We start from the raw sequence: 23,834 nt of genomic DNA, 5'->3' as shown, positions 1-23,834 counted from the left end.
AAACGTTTGTTCCTGTACATGTCCCAACCTGGCCAGGTAGAAGCAAGTGCAATGTGGCCAGAGTGTTGCCAAGTGTGGGCCTGCCAGAACCAGAGTCTAGGGAAGGGTGACTTCCAGCCAGGCCTGAGATGAGACCTCTGATGGCCTCATTGCCTCTGCAGCATAGCAAATTCCTGTCAGTAGCATGCCCCAACCTACCTGTAGGATCACAATGTGAAAATGGTTACATTTCAGGAAGGATGGATCTTCTGAACTGTGGAGTTGCAGAAATGAAAGAGAGAAGGAGAGAGCAAAAGAGACTTATTTTATAGAACTGGCTCACCAACTTTGGAGAGTAGTAAGTTTATTGTGATGTGCAGGTCAGATTGCAGACTGGAAGCCCAGGGAAGTGCTGAGGTTGCAGATTAATCTGGAATCAGTCTGCAGGTGGTGGTTTCTTTTCCATAGAGAAGCCCAGTCATTTCTTAAGGCTTTTCATTTGCTGAGGCCCACTCACATTATGGAAGGCAATCTTCTTGACTCTCCATCTCTAGAATTCATTGTCTATCACATCTTTAAAATACATTTGCACCAACATTCAGGCTGACTGAACACCTGAGCAGTGTAGTCTGGCAAAGTGGACATACAGGATTAATCATCATACTCCTTCCTCTCTCCAGGTATCTTCAAACCCAACACTCATAGATCAGCCTGTGATTAAAACTCAGGCCTCAGAAAATAAACACACACTTCCACTTTGCTTGGTTTCCAAGTCACCTACAGGGTGGATGGTTGACCTGAGGAATGTGAATTCTGTTGTTGCAAGAGGAGGAGAGTGGGTCAGTGACAGAATCTCTGGTTCACTCAAGGGCAGGTTCAGTTGCAAGGTAGCCTGGTATCTGCTGCTTTAGGAAACTGTTAAGCAGGAACAAAAGTTAACACAATGACATTGATTCTGTGCCTCTGGGTCTCTCCTGAAGCCACCTGGGTAAGCTCCAGCACAGAAGCTCCTACCCCCATCCCCCTTGGAAGACTAAACCCCTAGCCACATCTGTTATCTGGGGGATGTCACGGTGATGCAGTTTCAGTCTTTCTGACTAAGTTTTAATGTATTTTGTTCCTACTCATCTTTATGGACTTTTAATGTCTCTATGTTCCTCTGTGGTTCCTATTTGTTTATCCGTGGATTAAGGGCCTTTCAAATGAATTTCCACTTCTGTCATAACAAACTTCTCTCTTTGTACTTAGAAAAATAATCCACCTTTGCCCATAAAATCATGGGCAAAGGTGGATTATTATTACCATGTTCCTGTTCTTTCCAAATTGAGAACTTTTAATATTCAATCAAGGCAATATACCTCCTTTCTCCCTTTCTCCGCCTCTTCCTCCTTCTCTCTCACAGGCTCCTTTCTTTCCTTCCTTCCTATTTTTTTTTTTTTTTTTAGAAATTGGACTTTTCCTGAATTCTAAACTGGCAGTTGGAAGATTAGCTGTTATCTTGAATTCTAACTCCTCATACAGTTCATTATTTCTCCTTAAATTGCTCGCAGGATCATTACCTTTAGAAGATTGTATTAGCAGCAATTATTTCAATACTAAAGAAATTATTTTCATTGTGAATTAATTTCTTTCTTCTGAACAGAGTAAAAGCCCAAAATCATAGGCTGGAAAATGGCTTTAAAGCAGAGCAGTTGAGAATGTTCTTCAAACCCCTGATCAGTGCCTCTCAATGCTTCTGTGAAGGTCCTCAAAACACAGGTAAGTCTGAGATACCATGACTTCCCAGAGAAGCCCACAGAACATGACCACACCCCATAACATAGCATCCTGAGTGTGATTTGAAGGCAGAAGAAAGAGAAGAACTACACAGGGAGTAACACATAAACATTAGTCAACATGTCAGTATAGATTCATTGATTGTGACAGAGGATCAAAGACATTTCTATGATACTGATTGGTGAAAGAAGCTGAGAGGTATCATTAACCTTGTGCAGTGTCATTTAAGTTTTTCTATAAACTAAAATTGTACTAAAACTAAAAACTTATCTACAGAAAAGAAGCCTGGGCATGGTACACAGGAGATAATTTCATTTGGCTGGTTCATTGAGAGTGAGTGGGAGGTGATGTGGAGATGCTGAAAATAGGAGTGGATCCATTTATGCAGGGCTTCACGGCATGCCTTGGCCTCATGCTCTACCCAGTGTGGAGGTGGGAAGCTGTTCAGAGGCTCTGAGTGGAAAAGCAGTGTGATGGCTTGTACATTCCAGGCCATCTGGAGTGGTTAGAAGGGTGGTATACTGAGTGACAGGTGTAGCAGGAGCTTTGCTCCAAGCTCAGCAGGAAGAAATGAGGCCTGGAATAACTCACTCTGGGCAGGCAGGGAAAGTAGCTGTCAGACATGGGAGTTGTTGAGGAAGCAGAATGGATCAAACTTAGTGACAAGTTGTGGGGACAAAAAGGGATTAATTTTGTTTGTTCCTTCCACTCATTCACTTACTTAAAAAAAAAAATCATTGGGAAGCTAACACATTGTAACACCCAGTTCACAGGTCTCATAATCCAAGGAGGGAGGCAGACCTCAGAAGGACATGATAAGCTCTTGGCAAGGCCCTTTACATGGCAAGAGTGTGTTGCAGTGCCATGCTTACAAATCCAGGGGTCAAGAGGGGAATGGGTCACACAGGAGTAAACACAAAATGTGCCTGGCAGGAAGAAGGAATTGAGCTTCTGAATCCAGGTAAACTGTGCAGGTGGATTTAAAGCTTGGCCAACAGACAGGAGCAGAGCTGAATGCACTCTAACCATAGGAGTGATGACAACAAGAGATGGGGCCAGGCCTTGTGACTGCTAGGCAGAGTTCCTGGCTGGAGGCTGCCTGGCTCACCCTCCACTTTACTTGCAGTGGCAGGGCCTCCTTTCCCCAGTGTTGATCCTCAGGTGGACTCTACAGGTGAAGAGACCAGCAGTCAGAGGCAGAGGTACTGTGGTCTCTAGTTCCACCATTAGGGAATGGGCTGTGCAGAAGAAAAGGATTAACCTGAGCCTATGAGCTTAGGAAAGTTTCTGGGTGTTGTCAGTCTCCCTGACTGTGGTTAAGCCAGTGATGGTAGAAACCTCTTTGAGAGTGTCCACTGGCCTCCTTCATCTGATAAAGAGTGTCTTTTTGGAGAATAGGACCCAGCCAAAAAGGAATGCTGCCTATTCTGGTACCCATGAGGTTGTCTAAGGGCTGGGGCAAGCGTAGCTCCCCTGTTCTTCCTGTCACGAGGAGGATCCATACTGTGAGTTTTGCTTTAAGAAATGGAAACCTTTAAAAAAATTAATTGACTTTATTTTTTAAATTCATGACAGCAGAATGCATTATAATTCTTATTACACACAGAGAGCACAGTTTTTCATATCTTTGTACATAAAGCATGTTCATACCATTTAATGTCTTTATAATGTACTTTTTGCATTACAATTCTTATTAAACATATATATCTCAGGTTTTCATATCTCTGGTTGTATATAAAGTAGGTTGACACCCAATTTGTGTCTTTATACATGTGCGTTGGATAGTGATGTTCATCACATTCCACCATCCTTGCTAATCTCCTGCTTCCTTCCTTCCCCTTCCACCCCTCTTCCCTATTTAGAATTCATGTATTTTTCACATGCTTCCCCTTCCTACCCCACTATGAGTTAGCCTCCTTATATCAAAGAAAATATGCAGTATTTTTGGGGGGAGTATTGGCTATCTTCACTTAGATTATCTTCTCTAATGCCATCCATTTACCTGAAAATGCCATGATTTTAATCTCTTTTATTTCTGAGTAAAATTCCATTGTGTATATAAGTCACATTTTTTATCCATTTATCCACTGAAGGTCAACTCAGTTGGCTACAAAGTTTAGCTATTGTGATTTGTGCTACTATTAACATAGATGTGACTGTGTCCCTGTAGTATGTTGTTTGTTTGTTTTTTTAATGTGTTTGGGTATAGTGGAAGGAGAGGGATAACTGGGTCAAATGATGGTTCCATTCTCAGATTTCCAAGGAATCTCTATACTGCTTTCCAAAATGGCTGCACCAATTTGCAGTCCCACCAGCAATGTATGAGAGTCCCTTTTCCCCAACATCCTCACCAACACTTACTGTTGTTTGTCTTCATAATAGCTACCATTATGACTAAAGTGGGATGATATCTATAGTTTTGTTTTTCATTTCTCTGATAGCTAGAGATGATGAGCATTTTTTTATATATTTGTTCATTGATGTCCTCTTGTGAGAAGTGTTTGTTCAGGTCCTTGGCCCATTTATTGATTAGGTTATTTGATTTTTTGGTGCTTGGATTTGTAATTCTTTATATGTCCTAGAGTTTTGTGCTCTGTCTGATGTACAAGGGTAAAATTTTGCTCCCAGGATGTAGGCTCTCTGTTTACTTCATAGATTGTTTCTTTTGCTGACAAGAAAGTTTTCAGTTTAATTCCATCCCATTTATTGATTCTTGGTTTTAATTCTTGCCTTATCGTGGCCTTATCAAGGATATTGATAAAGATTTGGGCCTACTTTTTATTCTATTAGATGCAGGTCTCTAGTCTAATTCCAGGGTTTTCTATCCATTAAGCGACCCAGAATAGCTAAAGCAATTCTTAGCAGGAAGAGCTAAGCAGGTGACATCGCTATAGCAGACCTAAACTATACTACAAAGCAATAGTAACAAAAACAGGATAGTATGGGCCCCAAAACAGACAGGTAGAGGAATGGTACAGAACAGAGAACACAGACACTAACCCACAAATTAATCTTATAAATATTAGACAAAGGTGCCAAAAACATACACCGGAGATAAGATAGCATCTTCAACAAATTATGCTTGGAAAACTGGAAAACCATATGCAACAAAATAAAATTATGCCCCACATCTCTCTCAAGAAATGGATAACTTGAGAATATTTACACACTGCAGGGAGGAACATGGCCTAGCAAGAAACTCTACAGAGCAGAGGCCACTGGTAAAGGCAGGAGGTGAAATACTTCTTGAAGCTGCAGGAAGTGACTTGAAAAGGAGTGTGACTTTCAGCAATTATGTGTACCAAAATGGGAAAGGGCCATTCCTGGGAAGTGGAAAGATGTCTGCCCAGAGAGGTGGGCAAGCTGGAGTTCGGATGGGGAAGCACAGAGAGGAGGTGTCTGGAAACCAGTGCAGAAGCAAAATCAGTGGCTAAAGATCCAATTGGTTCTGTGATGACTCAGGTGTGAGATTTCAGTGTAATAATGGAAGTGTATGTTTTATAATAATTTTTTCTTGAGAATTGGCTAATAAATGACATTTTGACAAATTCTTCCTCTTTCATCTAGAAAGACAAATCAGAATGTTGTGTGCTCATTGTGTCTGGGCTTGGGCAATAACAACAATTAAGGCAGAGCATCCAACCTCATGAAAGAGCTCTATCTACAGGGAAAACAGGCCATTCACAGACACAGGCCTGCCGGAAAGAGGCACTGTGGAGGATGGGCTGTGAGAGTAAAGAGGAGAGTGTGTGTGACTGCTTCAGAGTCTCCAGAAAGTTGATAATTGTGTTATTCCACTTTCCTTCACTGTAACAAAAATGTGAGCTAATCAGCTTATGAAGAGAAAAGGTTTCTTTGGGCCCACAGTTCTAGAGACACCAGTCCATAATGGGTTGGTGCTGTTGTTTTTAGCCTCTGGTGGGGTGGTCCATCATGGTGGGAGGGTGTGGCAGAGCAGAAGTGCTCCAGTAATCAGCCAGGAATTAAAAAGAGAGGAGGGAACAGTTAGGGTCTTACATTCCTCTTATATGGCAAACCCCAGGAGCTTCTCAACCTCCCACTAGGTTCTCAAAGGTTTCATCTGCTCCCAGTAGCACCATACAATGGACAAGGCTTCAGTAAATGGGCCTTGGAGGATCTGTAAATACCCAAGCTATAGCAAGGAAAGATAGTTAAAGGATCCATGAAATGGACAAGCACAGCTGTTTTTCACTTCCATCCCGGTTGCTAGTTCAGTGGCTCTGTGGTCTCTCTTCCCATGCTGACCCAGGAATCCATGCTGGTTCTGTCTGGCACTTCAGACACTTGTGGTGCATGGCTCTCTGTTCTTCATAAGAGAAATACACTTGAGGAGTTTGCTCCAGGCCTTAAAATGAGGGTGTTGATCTATCCAATCTATTGTGAGTCCTTAGTCACATGCACCAAGCCCCACTTCAATGGGAGCTGTACCAGGAAGATATGGGAGGATTCAAGAGCATCCACCCAGCTCTCCACCTTGACCCTGTCCAGCATCCCTCAATATCATTCCTCAAAACACCCACCTGCCCCCACTTGCACACACTCACAGACATATATATGGCTTAAAAGAGAATTGTACACCTACAGCATATTTTATAATTATACCTATGAATACTATGCTAGTGTCTTGTCCATTATATAACAAAGTTTCTGTTTGCCAGTTGGAGAGTGAATGATATTATTTTCTGTTGCACTTGATTCTTGTGAAGGCTCAGTGTCTGTTACAAGTGAATATACCTGGAACAGTGTAAAAACATGAAGATATTCAATACTCATCAAGTACATATTTAGATTTATGGGTGGTTGATACACAGATCACATCAAAATTGATTTGATTGTTTTGGAAAAGTTAAACTTCGTGTGTGTATGTGTGTGTGGTGTGTGTGTGTGTGTGTGGCCAGTGTTGTTTCAGAGTTCTCTGAATGGGCCTGTATTTAACTCTGGTCCTTCTTCATTTGAAGCAATAATTAGATTTGGAGCACGTCCTTTTAGTAATTTTTTTTTTGTTGGTCTTTATAGTATGTTGGATGATGTACTACCAATTCATGTTCACCTTGACCTTCAGAATATGAGATTCATGGTCTGTGCAGATGTAGTTCATTTAGGATTATAAGGTGAAACAGCACAATTAAGAATGTACCCAAAATCAAAGTTTAGTAATCTTCCAAATAAAGAAGAAGTCACAGAGAGACAGAGAAGAAGACCAGGTCAAGACAGAGCAGGCCCTGAAATGAGCAGCTGCAGCTGAGGACAACCAGCCAAAGCAGAGACCAGGAGAGATGAAGAATCCTCCTATAATCACAGTCTATAAAGTGCAGAAGGTTAGCAGCCACCAGACACCCACATAAGAATAACCAGGAGAGATAGAACCATGTGGTATGCAGTCTTTCCCAGGAGGAAAAAAAAATATTATCTGACTTTTTTGATCTATTGGTAATTTAAAAAAATAATTTTATGCTATACATGAAATTATCCAGCCACATAACATAATAAATGGAAAAATGAAAGGGAAGAAAAAGTCCCTTTAATCCAACATCCTAACACATGGGGCAGTTCCCCCCCCTTCCAGACATTCTCCTTATCTCTAATTTTTGCATGGTGCTTGCCGTTTCCCTCCTTTCTCCTCACATGATTTTTTGAATATTCTAATTTGTGGAGGTGCAGAGGAGGTGTATCTAGTATCAAGTGGAATGGAATCAGCTTACCTGCCACGGGTAAGTCCTGCTCACCTACCTTGGTCTCACAGTGCACCAGAAACTCAGCCATGTTCATTGCTAGAGTTTCTGGTAATTGTTTCCATAACTCTGAATGACATGTTTGTGATAGTTTATTTTTTATAATGAATTATTTAAAACCCATCAGAAGTTACCAAAAGTATGGTATAACAACCACCCAATTCCCAGAATGCTAAAATTCTGTACCTGGATTTAGTTGTTTTGTAAAAAGTTTGCAGATCCATCTAAACCCTGCCCTCCACCTCACAGATCCAATCCCAGTAACCTTACTGTGTTAATCATTTCCAAGAACCCTCCTTTTTCAGTTGCTCCCAGCCCTGCAGAATCCCTTTACATTCATAAAGATTATGAGGACCCCCAAACAATTTCCTGTGAGTGGATAATAAATATCAGTATTTGCAGTGAAACAAAGACTGGAACATTTTAGAAATATTTATTAATTTGTTTTAAGTTGTTTTAAACTCATCACACATTAGGATAGATATTTTATGAAAAATAAATGTATTTTTCAGAGTAAATGAATAAAAATGCAGTGCTGTATTTTCTTGAGTTTCTTTAATTGTCTGGCTTGCTGGAAGAGAGCTAGCCTCATAGGTGAGCAATGCTACCCAAGTGTTGTGATGTTCAGCTCAGTGGCCTTTGAAAAATTGTCCAAGCTCATAGGAGAAGGGGATTAGAAGAAATTTACCTTAGTTTTCTCATGTTTTCATCATTGTTTCTTTAGAGTAAAATTTCTGTATCATAATGCCAGAGTGAAGCCAATCCTTGCTCAGGGCTGGGAAATGGCTGCCCACAGAGCCTGGAGTATGGGTGGCAAGCTGCAGCCAGATGAAGCCCACACTTTTTGCATGGGCCTGAGACACCAAGACCAGGCTTAGCCCAGAGTGGATGTCAACTTCACACAGCACTGCCTCCTTAACTCCAGCTTCTTCAATCCCATGATCTCAACTTCCTGCTTGCCAACCAAAAGTGAGCAAATACGATTGGAGTGAACCTGAATGGAAATTCAGGCTTCTGTGTTGTGACAATCACATTAATACTTTTCCAAACTCTGATTATCATGAGTGTAGACCAATATAATTGACCCAAGTGCTAGATAATCCCTAGACTAGCTCACTTGAAATGAAAACTTGCTGTTGGCCACCCTCTTGCCATTGCAAAAGTTCTGTTCCTATTTTTAATATATGCTTATCTTCTGGGACATCCTTTGGATTTGTGTGAGAGCAACCTGGAAATAAGATGGTAGTGAATTGCTAGACATTGTTGCAATACTGGAGGCCCTCCCCAGGCAGGGAACTCCAGCACAAAGCTGCAACACACTTCTCAGTGGTAGTGGAGGATTGGGCCTGGTCTGTTCTGACTCTCAGAGGTGACAAGGGCAGGCATCCCCTGCTGTGATTCACAGCAAACCCTGAAACAGGCTTTCTTGGCTGCATACGCCTAGAATGTCCACAGACTCATTCCACCAACAGAAGTGGTGGAGATTCATCTCAAACATGTCTCGTAACTGTGCCCTGAGTGCTATAAAGGAGGCCATAGACCTCATTGATGTGCATGCAGTGGCTACAGTCCTCTTTTGAAGGTGATTCTGACTTCCAGTTTGATTCCTTCCAACACAGCCTTCCCAGATAAAGTCTCTTTTCTATATGATAAACCCATTCCTATAGATTGATAGATTTCAGCATAAGAATATACAGTGAAATAACAATAAAATGATGAAGTAAATGTCCACACATGCTGTTCAGAAATTGCAGTTACACCACACAGGGTGGTGTTCAGCTTATTGGCACCAGGCACTATTGTGCTCTGGGTTGGGTATCAGTGGGGAGGCCCTGGGGCTTCACAAAGTGTTTTAGGTAGTAATCTCAAGGGACTGGAGCTACCACAGCCATTTTTGCAAGGATCTTATCTTAAAAACCCAGTGTTGAAATGTCAACACAGCAAAAGCTAGTGGTGATCTCTATGTCCCTGAATGCTGGTCTAGGACTCCCTCTTGAAACTTGTCTTAAATCTCAGCACCACACACAGATAAGGTAGCCACTAAATTGTGTTGTGGACTGTGCACAAGCAACAATTATAGAAGCAACATATAGCTTATATAGCTAGAGTTTAAGAAGCTGAATTTACCAGTTCTGCTGATTTAAGATGCAGATCACTGCACCCAAGCTAGTTAATTTTAAGTGTTGGAAGCTAATCAAAGAGGGAATGCCTATGAAACCAGAGGTTTGAAGTGAAACTTCATTCATTGCTGCTGCTTCCATGTGGGGTCTGCATAAGCTGCAGGCCTCTGCACCCAGGAAGTGCTGCAGCTCCTTATGGCAGGGCTTGCCCACCAGTGTTGCACTAGAACACAGCAACTTGCCTTCAATTTCTTCTTTCTTATATTATTAATTCACAGAATGAAAATTCTCAGACCAGAATGAGTGAGTGTAATGATAGTTCATTGAGTAACAGGAACACACCTCATGCCACAAAAGAGAGGAACAGACAATAGGTTTTCTCTGCCTAGTGTGATAGTCTAGGGGTTTAAAGAGCCCTTGGGTCACTGCTATTGGTCCAAACTTATTTTAACTAAGGCTTGGAAAATCAATAATGAAATTGGTTAGTTCTGAATCTCATTTTCACTTAGCTTTACTCTGCTTTGCTCTCTGCTTTGGGTCATTGACTGCACATGCTTAGTGGGAGTCTAAAGACATGACACTGCTATAGAGTGTGCTTCTGTGGTAGGTGTCCCCCTGTGTACAATCTAGGTTTCAGCAGAATGACAGAACAGCTTTCCCTAATATAACACAGCATTGGCCTGCCCTGCCTAAGGCCCCCTTGGCTATATGTAGTCTCCTCAGGGCCACGGGCCACATAAGCTCCACAGCTACATTTTGAAAAGAACCAGTAGGATGACTGATTTGGCTCAGCATCCAGAAATCCACATCATCTACAAGTGTCAGCTTTGAAGGGTGCAGCCAGAAAACTCTGAATCTTCTCAACTACCATTAAATAGCATATCATATCTCTCAGTGCCATGGCTCTGAACCTCTGCTATGTGCTCCAGTGCTGCAATAAGCTCTAGCAATTTACCATTAATGTCTTTCCAGGCTTGCCTCATCCAAAGAATTAAATTAATGAGATAAGGAAGGCGAGAGTAAATGGAATAGAATGTAATTGAAGTGAAGAAAAAAGCAGACCTCCTATAGAGATAAAACAGAGCCTATAACAGGTTATCATCTAACTGTGCTAGGCGAGAAGTTTATTTAGCACTTGGGACAATGCTGTTGGTCCAAACTTAGCTAATCAGGGTTTGGAAAAGTACTGATGCTATTGTAAGAATGCTTGATCCTCAATTTACATTCATGTTTGCCCCACTCCCATTTTCTGTTGATTTGCATGCAGGAGGTTGATGTTCTGGGATTGTGAAGCCTGGGGATTCTGGCTGCAGCACTGTGTAGAGCAGGTAACCACATTGTGCCCAGCAGGGCTGCCTCAGCTCAGTGGATTTGCATGCCCTGGTTTGCCTTGGTTCTGGATCAGCCAACCTTGGTCTCACACCAGTATGGTGGTCTCTGAGTAGCAGCTCAAGCTCATTTCCCTTGTTCACACCCCTAGGGACAGCTGTTCTGCACATCTAGGATAAGGGTTGTCTTGTGCAGTTGCTCTCTCCTGAGAGGCAGGCAAAAGGGGGAGCTCAGGGGGAGCAAGAGCAAAGTGCTGTGAAAGCACAGAAGTCCCAGTAGGCTGCTTCCCCATGAGCATTCATGAAGGCCCCAGTGTCCCTGGGTCCTCTGGATGGGTCCTAAAGCCTCTGAGTTGTCCCAATTGGCTCCTCCTGGAACTCAAACAACCTTGCCTCTCCCAGCAATTGATGTCTGTGGCCTTCCATAGCTGGGACTTTTCTGGTTTCTCACAGGACCATGTTATTTGTGGACAAGCCTAAGACAGTTAGGTGGGGCCATGTCTGGATACCATGTCCTGTGCTTCTGTGGGACAGTTTCCTTCTCCCTGGGCCTGTCCTTCATCACACAGGACTCACATTCACTCTACCATGGGCTTCTTCCTCCACTGCCTCCCACAGACATTGTTCCCAGTGGCCAAGGCAAGATGAGGAGCCACAGCAGTGTCTGCATGGCACATTGCCCTTCAGGACTCAAGCCCACCTCTTTATCCTGCCGATATTGACCTTACCTGCTTGGAACTGTGCATGAAAGTCAATGTCATCTTGTATGGGATGAATCCTGCTGTGCTTCCAGAAAGCTCTTCATCATGGGGGCTCTGAAGAGCCCATTTGCACCTGCCACCTAGGCAGCTGCCCAGTACCCTGCTATCCAGAAACCACAGCACACCAGGGAACCAGCAAGGCTTTTCTATTACAGTGGCCTTTGACTGATGCCTGTTTTCAGTGCACTGAGGAGAGAACTCAGGTGTATGCACACCATGCAGGCCAGATTGTAAAATGTCAAGTCTTATTTCCAATGTTTTGTCTTGTTTTTCAGGTCTTATTGGCTTGTTCTTGAACATGTAATATGGGGCTGAACCCATGTGGTCTTTACCCATTTTAGTCATCTCTGCCATAGACAAATTTAACAGAATTTTGGGCATATACACATTTTTTTAAAAATTAATTTTTAGATAGTTTTCATGTGTGTTTTTATACCTGGCCTACAACCTGTAATGATCCAAAAACCTGAGGAACTGTCCATAAAATTGTTGTGATGATCCTCATCAGTTAGCATACTTTTTTTCCCATTGTCTATATGGAAAGAAAGTGTCTATTTTCTGAGTTTTTTTTTTTTTTCAGAATGTGTAGCTGATATTTTACCCTTGTTGCTTCTTGGCCAGTCAAACCATTTTGGAATTTCACGGCTAATAAGAACCATTAATGCTCCTCTTCACCATCGGGATTTGCATCGTTCCTATTGGAGATGATTAGAACCAGAAGAACCTGAGGCTTCCCACTCCACCTCCAACTTGGGTTCTGAGGATATAGGTTCAGAGCAGCTACCTTCTTCAGGTGAGTGCTGTAGAGTGTCTCTTGATGAATACACATGGCATGGACTGGACACTTGCAACATCCTTTAAAAGGTGTTGTCACTCCCTTCCCTGTGTGTAAAGGGACCAGAGAGCAGGCATGGCAGGCTCCAGGCACCTGGAGAACCACTTCCCATTAATGTTTGAGCAGCAGGCAAGCATCTGCCAGGTGCTGGCACTCAAGGAATACTTCCTGAGAAGCTCTGAGCTAGGCACAATGTGCTTGGGACTCTGGAGAATAGAGCAGTCAAAAGTCTCCACCACACAGTGCACATGGATCTTAGAATGTTTTCAGAACGCATGTTCTGAGTTTGCAGAGTTTCACTCAGACCTTGAGAGTGGAAAAGAAGATGCTTTAAACCATTAGCAACTGCAACAGTTCCTCCCAACTCTGTACCTCCTCACTGGCATGTAATTAATGGCTTTGCACCACATCCAGATCATTGGCTATGGTCTAATTTATAGAAATTAAAAGACTCTATCTCCCATCAACAAAATTGCATTCCATTCCTTAGGGCATTATTTAGGGCCCACACAGAAAAGAAAGTCAGAGACTGGTGAGAGCGCAGCTGCTTGATGTGTGCGTGGAGTTGCTTATGACAGTAGGTCTGAGTGGAAGAATCTGTCCTTAGAGTCAGGTTCAAGTCTGTGGGGGCTGACACTAACTCAGCCACAGAGGACTTATGGCAGCTTGGCCACAATCTTTCACTATCCCAGGATGTCTGGACTACCAAGGAAGTCTTAATGGTGAATATTTATTTTGTACTTTCTCCTGTCTTGTCAAACTATCTGTGTCACAAGTTTGATTCATTTATCTCTGAAGGTACACATAATAACAAAGAACTTGCTGTGGCCATTACACTTCCTGTGTTATTTCCTATTTTTTTTAATACAGAGTGACAATGCCTATATCAGTCATAAAGGGGCTTAAATAATAAAAAAAATATTTTCAGAACATCCACCAGACACTGATGGACATATGCAGTAACAAAACAAAATCCTTGCTCTCATTTCTGGGAGAGAGAACTAAGCAAGCATGCAGGTAACAGGGTAGTACCTTTTAAAGTGCTTACTAATGTGAAGCCTGGTTAAGTGTGTCTTGGTCTATTTTGTACTGTTGTAACAACATGTAAACAGACTGGATAATCTATAAAGAAAATAAATTTAGTGGGCTCACAGTTTGGGGCTGGGAAGGCCCAAGGAATAGAAAGAAAGATGAAGCCTGGACAGACCAGTCAGCTCTTAAGGATCACTCCTCCTAGAACTGTTGCCCAGAATGAGATTTCCAGCACATGAACTTGGAAGTTCACAGTCAGACCTAGCAAGGGATCAGAGAGGGCATGGAGAGAGGAACTCAGTACTTTCTTGGGGTCTCTGATATGATGATAGATGACAACAGCAGAAACCTGAAGAAAGAGGTAGGAGGACTGTGGGTCCTGAGGAGGTAGTCCTGGAGGCAGGGTGTCTTGGGGGCCATAGAGCTGGAGACAGGGGATCCTGAGGGACACAATGCTGAAATAAGGTTCCTGGGGCATAAAGTGTTAGAGGCAGGGGGTTCTGTGGCACATATTTGTAAAGGCAGGTGTTCTGGGGGGTCACAGAACTAGTCAGGGGACCTTGCAGCTCCTCAGTAAGGTTGTGTAGGAAGGGCTGGAGGAGCAAGTGGAGCCAGGGAAATAGGCAGGTGAGTCAGAGACAGCCCAGCATGGGTATGATGTAGTGAGGGCCAGATTGTGCTCTACTCCAGAGGTCTTGTGAAGACTCTGGTGTGGTGGGGAAACATAGTCCCTGGAAGGCTCTGACAAGAGAGTGACATGAAGTAAAATGTTTTGAAGGAACCACTTTGTTTATTGAATGGAGCAGATGGTTGGAGGACCAGAGTGGATGCTGGGGCATTGGAGGCCCTTGCAGTAGTCCTGGGAGAGACACTGTGATGGTGGCAGCAGAGGCAGAGTTATTGTGGTGACAGCTGTCTTGGGTGTGCCTTGGCCTTTTCCATCATGGGGCAGGCTTTCCCTTTACAATAAAGCATAGAGGCACAGTGCTTGGTTGGTTGCTTTCTCAGTACTCCCTGTTGGCTTTACCTGAGTGTGGGATCATGAGGGACCTTTGGAGGACCAGGCTGGGTGTCAGGGTGGCCAGCATATAAACAGAGAATGTGGAACTTTGAGCTCATTCCTGGATCTCCAGGAAGAAAGGGAGCAAGAGTGTGACAGTCACTCCTGCTAGTGAGTCACCATCCACACCCACACAATGGAATCTCCAGTTGATCCTAAAACCTACAGTTCTGAAAGCTTCCAGATTGGTAGACACATGGGGCTGTGGGGCACCAAGGAGAACAGAGATGCCCCACATCCATTAGTCCAGTTTTTCATCATGTTACATCAGGGGAGACTCGTCACAGAGTGGAAGTTGTGAGTTACCACATAACCCAACAAGTCCCCTTCCAAGTATACACTATGGATAACTAAAGCCACACAATGGGATAATAATATGAGTGTGAAGTCCATAGCCACATTACAAAACCCATGCCTTTGAGACAAACCAAACTCACAATGGTTGCTGGCAATTGAAGCCAAGATTTGCAGCAGCAAACACCAATGGCTCACCACCAATTGTTTTCTATTTGGGCTTTTTATCTTTTGCATTTGAAGAATGGAATCCACAAGCCAGAATGAATCCATGTAACTATAGCATTTATTGAAGAATGGAAACAAATCTCTTGTTATAAAACAGAAGATACTGGTGACAGCAACAGCAGATTTGACCTGGCATGGCAGGCATGTTTCAGGGTGTATATAGCTCTTTGGGTTACTGCTATTGGTCAAAATTATGCTAATGAGAGCTTGGAAAGGCATTAATGCTGTTGGCCAGCTCTGGCAACTTTCATTTCCTCAGGGCAAGTCAGAAGGTGAAGGTTTAGGTGCTGGGATGGGACTTCAGCACTGTGGGGAGTGGGCTTCTGCCCCAGGCCTCAGTACTGGGCCCAAGCCTAGCCACCAAAAGATGACAAGTAGGCATGGCTTGACTGGCCTGGGTGATTTTTAACAGTGCCTTCATGTGGGCCTCTCATGGCTTTAGGTCCTGCTTATTGCCTGGATCCCAGTGGGGCCACCACTCCTTGATCCACTGCTTTGCTGCCACTTTCCTTCACTACAGGGACAAGTAGGACAGCTATGCAGCTGCAGGGAGCCATATCAGTTGTCCACAAAGCCTAAGAAGCAGAAAAGCCAAAATAAAGAGTGAAGAAAACAATGGAGAGGAAATGGAGGTAGAATATACTTATTCCAGTTCAAGAGGAAGACAGTTGTGATTTGTGCCCTGCAGGGCTACTCCACACCTTGAGCTAAAGAAAGACACTTTCATCAAAGGATAGGTGTGATCCCTCTATTGGAAATGTCAAGAACCAGTAAATTCATGCAGACAGAATGTAGGGGAACAATTGGGAGAGGAGGATGGGGGTGCTGGGAGTGACAAAAGAAGGTGCAGGTCTTCTTTCAGAGGTGGTGGAAGTATTTCAAATATGACATGGTGATAGTTTCCTAGAACAGTGTTTTGTTCAGGGATATAATGTCTGGGCTGCTTGTGTGATCTGTTCAAAGCCAGGTCCTGAGAGAAGGGATTGGAGTGAGCCACAGGGTCATTGTCAGTGGCTGACATGCTTCCAGCATAACCATGGAGGCACTCTCAGCTCTGGCACCTACTCTTCCAGTTAGTGTACTGCCACTTCTTGGGCTTCTTTCCAGTTCCTTTCCTTCTGTGTGTTCTCTGTAAAACACCATTCAAGTTTCCACAAAATCCAGGACCAGCCTCATGCAGGGTGACAATTTGGCACCTTCTTAGCAAATGCTCCCTGTTTTTTCAAGGAGTCCACAGAGCAGTCTGGTTCAATATTGATGTACAAATCAGATTCACATCATAATTCAGAATGTCCAGAAGAGTGGAAATCACTCCCAAAGTGTTCTTGCAGAATTTGGCAACATGGAGTTTTCTTTTCTGTGGTTCTTATTCACTTCTTGGTTTCTTTTTGGAAAGAAGAGAACTTTTGTAAAAAGTTTGTCACGTGGCTCTTTCTCTGAAATCTTTCCAATGCCACTACTTCATGTGTGGTCTGATTCTGAGATTTTTATTTACTTTGTGCCTCAGGCTAAACCCAGGATCTGTGTCTCAAAAAACCTCAGGCAAGTGTGAGCAGCAAGGTGCAGAGCACCAGCTTGCTGGTGGTGCTCTACTCTGTTCTAAGAGCCATGCTTGGTCTCACCCTTGATCAGAGGGATGTGTGGAAATCTGGGGTAATGGGCATCCTGCTGGAATTACAGATGGACATGTGACACAAAATTCTAAGTGCAACAGCACATTCCAAAAGCTCAGGCTGCAAAGTGGAGATTAACAAGTTTTTCAAGATTGGAAGCAACTGACTTTTACATCCCAAGGTACCTGGCATTAAGAAGTGTGTGTGTGTGGGGGGGGGGGCTGGTGATGTGGCTCAGGTGGTAGCACACTCGCTTGGCATGTGTGCAGCCCAGGTTCGATCCTCAGCACCACATACAAAGATGTTGTGTCCACCGAAAACTAAAAAATAAATATTAAAAATTCCCTATCTTCTCTCTCTCTCTCTCTCTCTCTCTCTCTCTCTCTCTCTCTCTCTCTCTCTCTCCCTCCCTCCCTCTTAAAAAAGTATGTGTGTGTGTGTGTGTGAAAGGAAATTTTATAGTTTACATTATATATAAAATAAATTACTTTAAACAAATCATGTGCCTTTAAAGGTTTTTAGAGAACATTACTGTTTATTTATAGCAAGAAAATTAGCAAAAATTCTAATTGCTGAGTGCACCCCTAGCTTGCAGACTCACTCAAGATGGTCATTTCTGTTGGAGTTCTGTTCTACTTAGTTCTGTTCAAGATGGTCAGTTCAGTTCAAGATGGAGTTCTGTTCTACTTAAGAACAAAACCAGCTACTGTATTTTAGAGTAGCAAAAAGGTAGTGTGGGAGGTGGATTTCCACAAAAATCTGTGTGTCTCTTACCATGGCTGAATACATAGCCCTCTGAGATTGCAGCAGCTCCCAGGTGTGTGCTGTAGCAGCCCTTGGGATTCTCATCCATGAGAAGGACCAGAATGTCCAAAAGAGTGGAAATCATCCCAAATCGCATACTGCAAGATCCCCAGAAAGCAGTGTGTGGAAGTTTAGTAGCCTTTGATTTCTGGCTGTGTTGTGTAGAACTTCTGTGCTCAGAGTGATTTGCCCAGACTTGTCAGGAGGGTCTGTTAGTTTCTCTGAGGGGAGTGCTCCATTGTCCATGAGACATTTCTTTAGAAAATATTCAAGCAGTAGCAATTTTGTACATTTTAACCATAGAATGTAGAATTGTTTTATCAGCTGGCATCATGGTTGATTTTGCTCAGACCTTCCAGATCATCCTAGTAAGGTGCTTGGTAAAATCATAAGAAGGTGATTGAGTGGGTAGGTGAATGCATTTTTTCCCATTTGATTTGGGCCTGCTGGGACCTGGCTGCTCACTCGGTTCTGTATCCCTCCCTAATACTGAATGACACCCCTCATCAGATATGCTGTGTCCTGAAAGCAGAAGGCTGCTCTTTTAGTTCAGCATGCAGTGTCTGCTGGTGAATGAGAGAAATTAATCAGGATGAACCCTCAGGTGAGATTAGGAGGGCTCTGAGCATCCTGTCCAGGAATTTGGGCCTTCCTCCACAGACACCTGGGGTTATTCATGCATTCTAAAGCAGAGAGCAGCTATGTTTGGGCTGGCTAAACACATCTCTACAAGTTCAGAAGAACAAAATTTATTCTTTCCTTGATGAAGAAAATGCTAATATTGAAAACAGAGGTGTGTGTGTCTGAGGAAAGGGGAAATTTATATGCATTCAGTCCTACAAAACCCCTTGTGTAACACAGCATGAGCATGGATACACATGATTAATAGCAGAGCACTGCCAATTGATGGGATTTCTTGGTGGGGATGTTTTTTGTGGGTGATAAAAGTTTTTTTTTTTTCTTTTTTTTTTTTGTGACATACACTTATCTCAGACAAGAAATGTTTAGCTGTTGCCATTGGAAGCATTCCCAGTGTGATTATAACCAAGGTATGGAATACAATTCAGATGAGTCTACCTGGAGAGGGCGAGAAATGGCAGGGTACACAGAAGCGACCCTAAGGCCTCAACTATCTTCACCAACAGGCCCCTCCTGCAGCTTGAACGTCTGACCTGTTGTCACTCCATCGTTGGAATGGGGGATAGACTTCTGTTGGCTTCTGCTATTCAGACTTCTCTTGGTGTAATAAAGTGACTCTCTGATCACATCATGTGCACAGGCCTTTGGGGACTCCCTGAGAATGCTCTGTGAACATGACTTGACCTCTTTGAAGTTGTCACAGCGGAGCTTGACACAAGTGTGAATAGAAAGATGTTCCTCTCCTTCTTTGCCTGCCTTTCTGGTCCCAACATCACCCCAGCACTATGGGAGGATAGCTGCTGCCTACACAAGGGGGTGGGCAGGATTGCCACCTAACATCAGTCATATAAACTGAGGGTCTCTTGCCCATCTCCAAGGCTTTAAGAAAGCTGCCAAGCCATTGTCATCCCAGATACTGGTGACAATGTCAAACCTCTTGCCTTTTGGGTGTGCTTGTGGGTTATTGAGTGCTCTACATCCTGGTTCTCAGCGTCACAGTAGGGCTCAATTGATGATCAGCCATCCTGGCTGGCACCTTCTTACTAAGAGGGGGCCTTGGGTCAGCATGGCTAAGTGTTCCACTAAGGGCTGAAGATTTTGAGTGAACTTAACAGGAAGACACAAGACATTCCTGGGACACTCCATTTCAGCCCAGGTTTACCACTTACTCTTTCTTCATTATGCATCAGAGTGGTTCTGAAGAGCTTTTCAACATATAAAATGAATTGCACTGATTTTCTTTTAGAAGCATCTGAATGGGCCCTCAACCAACACAGACACACATCTGCAGTTCCTCTGAGGTCACTGTGAAAGACCCTAGCCCAGTTAGCCCAGTTACCTAAGGCCAAGATATGAAATCAAGATACCTGGCTTGTCATAAACAGGCTCAGGCACAGCATGTGCTTTCCACATAACCGGTTGAGAAAGGACAGAGCACCCGTATCCTGAGGCATGAATGAATAAACAGGAACAGATAAGCAGGAACAGAAAGAATAGAATGCAGACCTGTGGTTTTTGGAATGCAGACCTGTGGTTTTTGGAATGCAGACCTGTATCCCCTAGGTGGCCTATATGCTAGATTTAAAGAAACCAATAAGAAACCTGTTGCTTCCCGCGAGTGCGAAACCTGTCCTAAACCCTATAAAAATCTCTGTATCCCCAAGCCCAGAGTGCCAGTTCACCAAAGCTCTGGCTGAGGTTCTGCTGGGCACCCACAGACACCTGTGTCTCAATAAACCACCTTGTGCTTTTGCAGCCAGTGTTTTGTGTGATTCTCCTTGGACAGGGAAATGGGGGTCTTTCATTGGAGGTCCCACAGAGATTGCCCCTTCCCCACCCCATCCGGATCCCTGCCCAAGGACCACCCGCCATCACTGGGAGGTAAGCTGGCCAGCTCATGTCATGTTTGTCCTGTCGTCTGGTGTCACTTCTATGTTTGTAACCCTTGACTGATACTTTGTTTCTATGTGCTGCATCTGTAAGATTACGAGTAGTCGCTCTGTATTCTGGGCAGCTTGAGAAGGAGTTGACAAACTCGGACTTCTCACCTGCCACCCCGGGAGACATCCCAGGGATTTTTGTAGGCAACGGTGGAGCTTCCGCTCCATCTAAGCCATCTGTATTTGTAGGCAATGGTGGGGCATCTGCTCCACCTAAGCCATCTGTTTCTGTAGGCAACGGTGGGGCTTCTGCTCCTTCTAAGCCATCTGATCTGAACCGTGCAGCGCTCTTTCTATTCGGTCTGATTATAGTGTTATTGTGATTATTGTGTTATTGTTCCTGTCTCTGTACTCTACCCCTGTGTCTGAAACAAGCATGGGGCAATCAATCACGACCCCTTTGAGTTTCACCCTTGACCATTGGCGAGACGTCTGAAATCGAGCAGATAACCTCTCGGTAGAGGTCAAAAAGAAGAAATGGATAACACTCAATGCGGGCTGGCCTAAGGAAGGAACATTTAACCCTGATCTTATATTACAGGTGAAGTCCCAGGTTTTCACCCAAGGTCATCAGGGACACTCTGTCCCTACATAGTTACCTGGGAAAATTTGGCCTCTGACCCCCCCCTTTGGGTTGCCCCTTTCTCTCCGACTAAGCCTGCTCCAGGATATCCTTCTAAAGCCCCACCCCCCACCCTATCAGCCCCAACCCGTACCGGCTCCTGATTCCATCCAGGTTTCCTCAGAGGAAGAAGAAGAACAAGTAGATCCAGACACCAATAACCCTCCGGGTCCATGCCCCATGGTCGGGAGACGTCCCCAGCCCCTTTCTGGGTTCTGAGTGGATTGCCTGTAGTAAAGTATTTTGTGAAGTATTTGGTAAAGTGTTTTGTAGCTGACGGATCCATGGTCCACCTGAGCCTTTAGATTCTAGGTAGCAATCCACAATGTGCTGCGAATTCTGTGGCCGCGATGTGAATTTTGTGTTTTATGTTTTTGTTTCTGTTGTCCTGTCTGTCTCCACCCCAACACCCTGGCAAGAGAACTAATCTCCCAATCTGGTGTTGTCAGACCCAATCTGAGGGGGATGCACTCCCAATCCGTTTGTCTGAAGGGAATGCCCCAGTTGGCTTGGGGCCAGCACCCACTTTCTTTTCTTTGACAATCTGAAAAGGAAATCTATGTCTTTGTGTGTGCCTCTGTGTGTTTTTTTGTCTATGTCTCTGTTAAGTGTGATGGCATTGTTTTACTTTGGACCGATGCAGAGTCCCAAATTCCAATCTGCCTTAAGAGGTGTGGAGATAACTTTAGCTAGATTTTAACCTAAATTGTAAGCGAGATTAGGGAAGCAGCGTTTTCTTTTCTTCCCGTAGTTGGCCTGAGTGCACCTACTGCGGTTAAGAAATGCCTGCTGGGGATCTAAGAACTTTGATATCTCGCCTTTAACTTTTCTCGAAACCCTTATTAAATTGGCATTAATTGGCTTTGGGGATGGGAGCTGAACTTTCAGTCATAAATTCTGCCCCAGACCAAGATTCTACACCAAGGTAAGTGCACGAACCCCATGTCTGTTTGAGGTGCTTCTTTCTCTCTCTTTCTTTCTGGAGGATAAGGTGGGCACCCGACGGCTACTTAAACGCAATTAGTGCAGCCGCCACTCTACAAGACTCGGGTGAGAGGTTTCTCAGCCTAAGCAGCTCTCAATCACCTGTTCAGTACAGAGCAGGCATGTTGGGTTCTGCCAAAGCTGCTTCCAACTTTTCTGTCTGGGTCCGTAGAGCAATTGGCGTGAGTACACAGTGTCCTGAATCCCGATCTGCCTCGGATGCGTGAAGGTGGAGTAAGGAGTTTAGAACAACTGCGGAATTCCGGTACGGGCTACTCTCAGACGAATTCTTAAGGTTCCTTTCTCTTAAGCCCCCTTCCGACAGCCCTCAGGGCTATCTAGGGTGATCAGTAGATGAATGCACTAAGGGAAAGCCCCAATCACTTTTGCCTTTGTATGGGCTACCCAACACTCCCAACCCCGCATCCATTCCTCCTGGATGTTTCCCTTCCTTCACAGGTCAGAAATGTTAGCAGTTCAAGTTGCAGGACTGAGAAAGGCATGGGATAATTAGTAAAATCTGCCCAGGTTCCCTAAGGTTGATAGGTAACTTTCAATAGTCTGTTTTACCGCCTAATGTTTTAAATGAGCTGTGTTCTTTAAGCTACCAAGAGAGGCATTTTTAGAGAAAAATCTTGGACTCACTGAGGAAAAAGAATCAAGAGAAAAACTTGGGCCGATCAAAGTACAAACCCCCTCCCCCTTCAAGAAAACACCTGGTCCACTCATGGGAAATCTAAGGTGCCACTGAAATGAAGTAAAAAACCTGGAGATTTTTCTCTTATCTGGTCTGTTTTAAAGGTTATTATAGATTGTTTCTTGGGGATGATTTTGGCTAAATGTGATTTTTTTTTGTAACAATCTGGTATCTGAATGAGTTTGAAGCATTGCATAATCTTGCAGTTAAAAGTTAGGGTTAGGTAATTGTTTAGTTTGTGATTTCAGATAATTCATGCCAGATAACTTAAATACTTAGGATAGAAAATTAAAAGAACCCTACTTCCAAGTTGGAAAGTAACTCCCAGTCATTCAGTTTTATTTTTTCATCAATTTTTGAACTGGGTAGCCTAAGGAGATTTCACTAGGTATACAGTGCATTGATTTGGGCAAGAATAGTAAATTATGATTTGGTATCTGTTTCTCTCAGTGTGTAAGATTTAGAAAAAAAGTGTTAAATTAAAACGTTGGTCTGGCTTATTGAAATGACATTAATTAGCAACATTCTTGGGGATTTTCAAAGCTTAATTTTGGATATACATGGTAGTGTGTGGTTCTCTTTTAAAATTTTTCAGGCAATTTAGTGTAATTTAATAATACTTTAGGAACTTCAGAACAAAGAAAGTGGCTTAATGATCTTGAAGGAACTTACTCTGATGGTGGCTTTTATATTATCAAGAAGGATCCTATTTTCAGTTCTGTGTGAGCAAGTTTTTCTAATGTAGAAAGATATAAAGATGAAATTTTGTAAATTGTATCTTAAACTTTAAAAAAATTGTGACTTATGGTTAAAATGCCTTAGGCATAAAGTTTCTGCTCAGAATTCTGGTTTTCCCAGGTCCTTCCAGAACTCAGCCAGGACTTAAGTTCATATGCAAATAGTAGAAGCTTGGGGCTCAATAGGAGACAGATCTGAGGCCCAAGGTGGGGGGAAAAAAAAAACAGTAAAGATGTCTTTTTCCTGAACTCAAACTAGATTAAACCAAAGAGTAAATTGTATGGCATTTACTAATTACTGGTCATTCAACTTTTTAGGACTTTTGCTTTTTTTTCCTTAGATTCTGTATTTTTTTTTTCTTTGAGCTCATGATTTTGTTACTACAGACAAGTTAGTGTTTTTCTGATAAGTTCTATTTTTGATCAACTGGAGTTTTTTTTTTTTTGGGGTATTTTTTTTTTTTTTTGTTTTGTTTTTTTTTTAACATTGCAATGAGATTTCACCTGAGAAATCTGCAAGGCCTTTTGTTTATGTGTTACACTTGTGTTACATGTTGTATGTTGGTATGTCTGTGTGTATGTCCATATATCCTGCAGTGATATAACAATTGACAGATGAGGAGCGCTCATGA

At 43.2% G+C, this 23,834-nt stretch overlaps 1 pseudogene; it reads right to left on the bottom strand.

The window, feature by feature from the left end:
• The window catches only part of LOC113199488 (E3 ubiquitin-protein ligase SH3RF1-like), a 34,099-nt pseudogene extending 26,560 nt beyond the window's left edge, over positions 1 to 7,539 (bottom strand).
• Between the last annotated feature and the right edge of the window lie 16,295 nt (positions 7,540 to 23,834).

Source organism: Urocitellus parryii, chromosome Y (genome assembly GCF_045843805.1).
Source record: "Urocitellus parryii isolate mUroPar1 chromosome Y, mUroPar1.hap1, whole genome shotgun sequence".
NCBI lineage: Eukaryota > Metazoa > Chordata > Mammalia > Rodentia > Sciuridae > Urocitellus > Urocitellus parryii.
The sequence above is the reverse complement of the archived record's forward strand: the minus strand, read 5'-3'. Positions and strand labels throughout refer to the sequence as shown.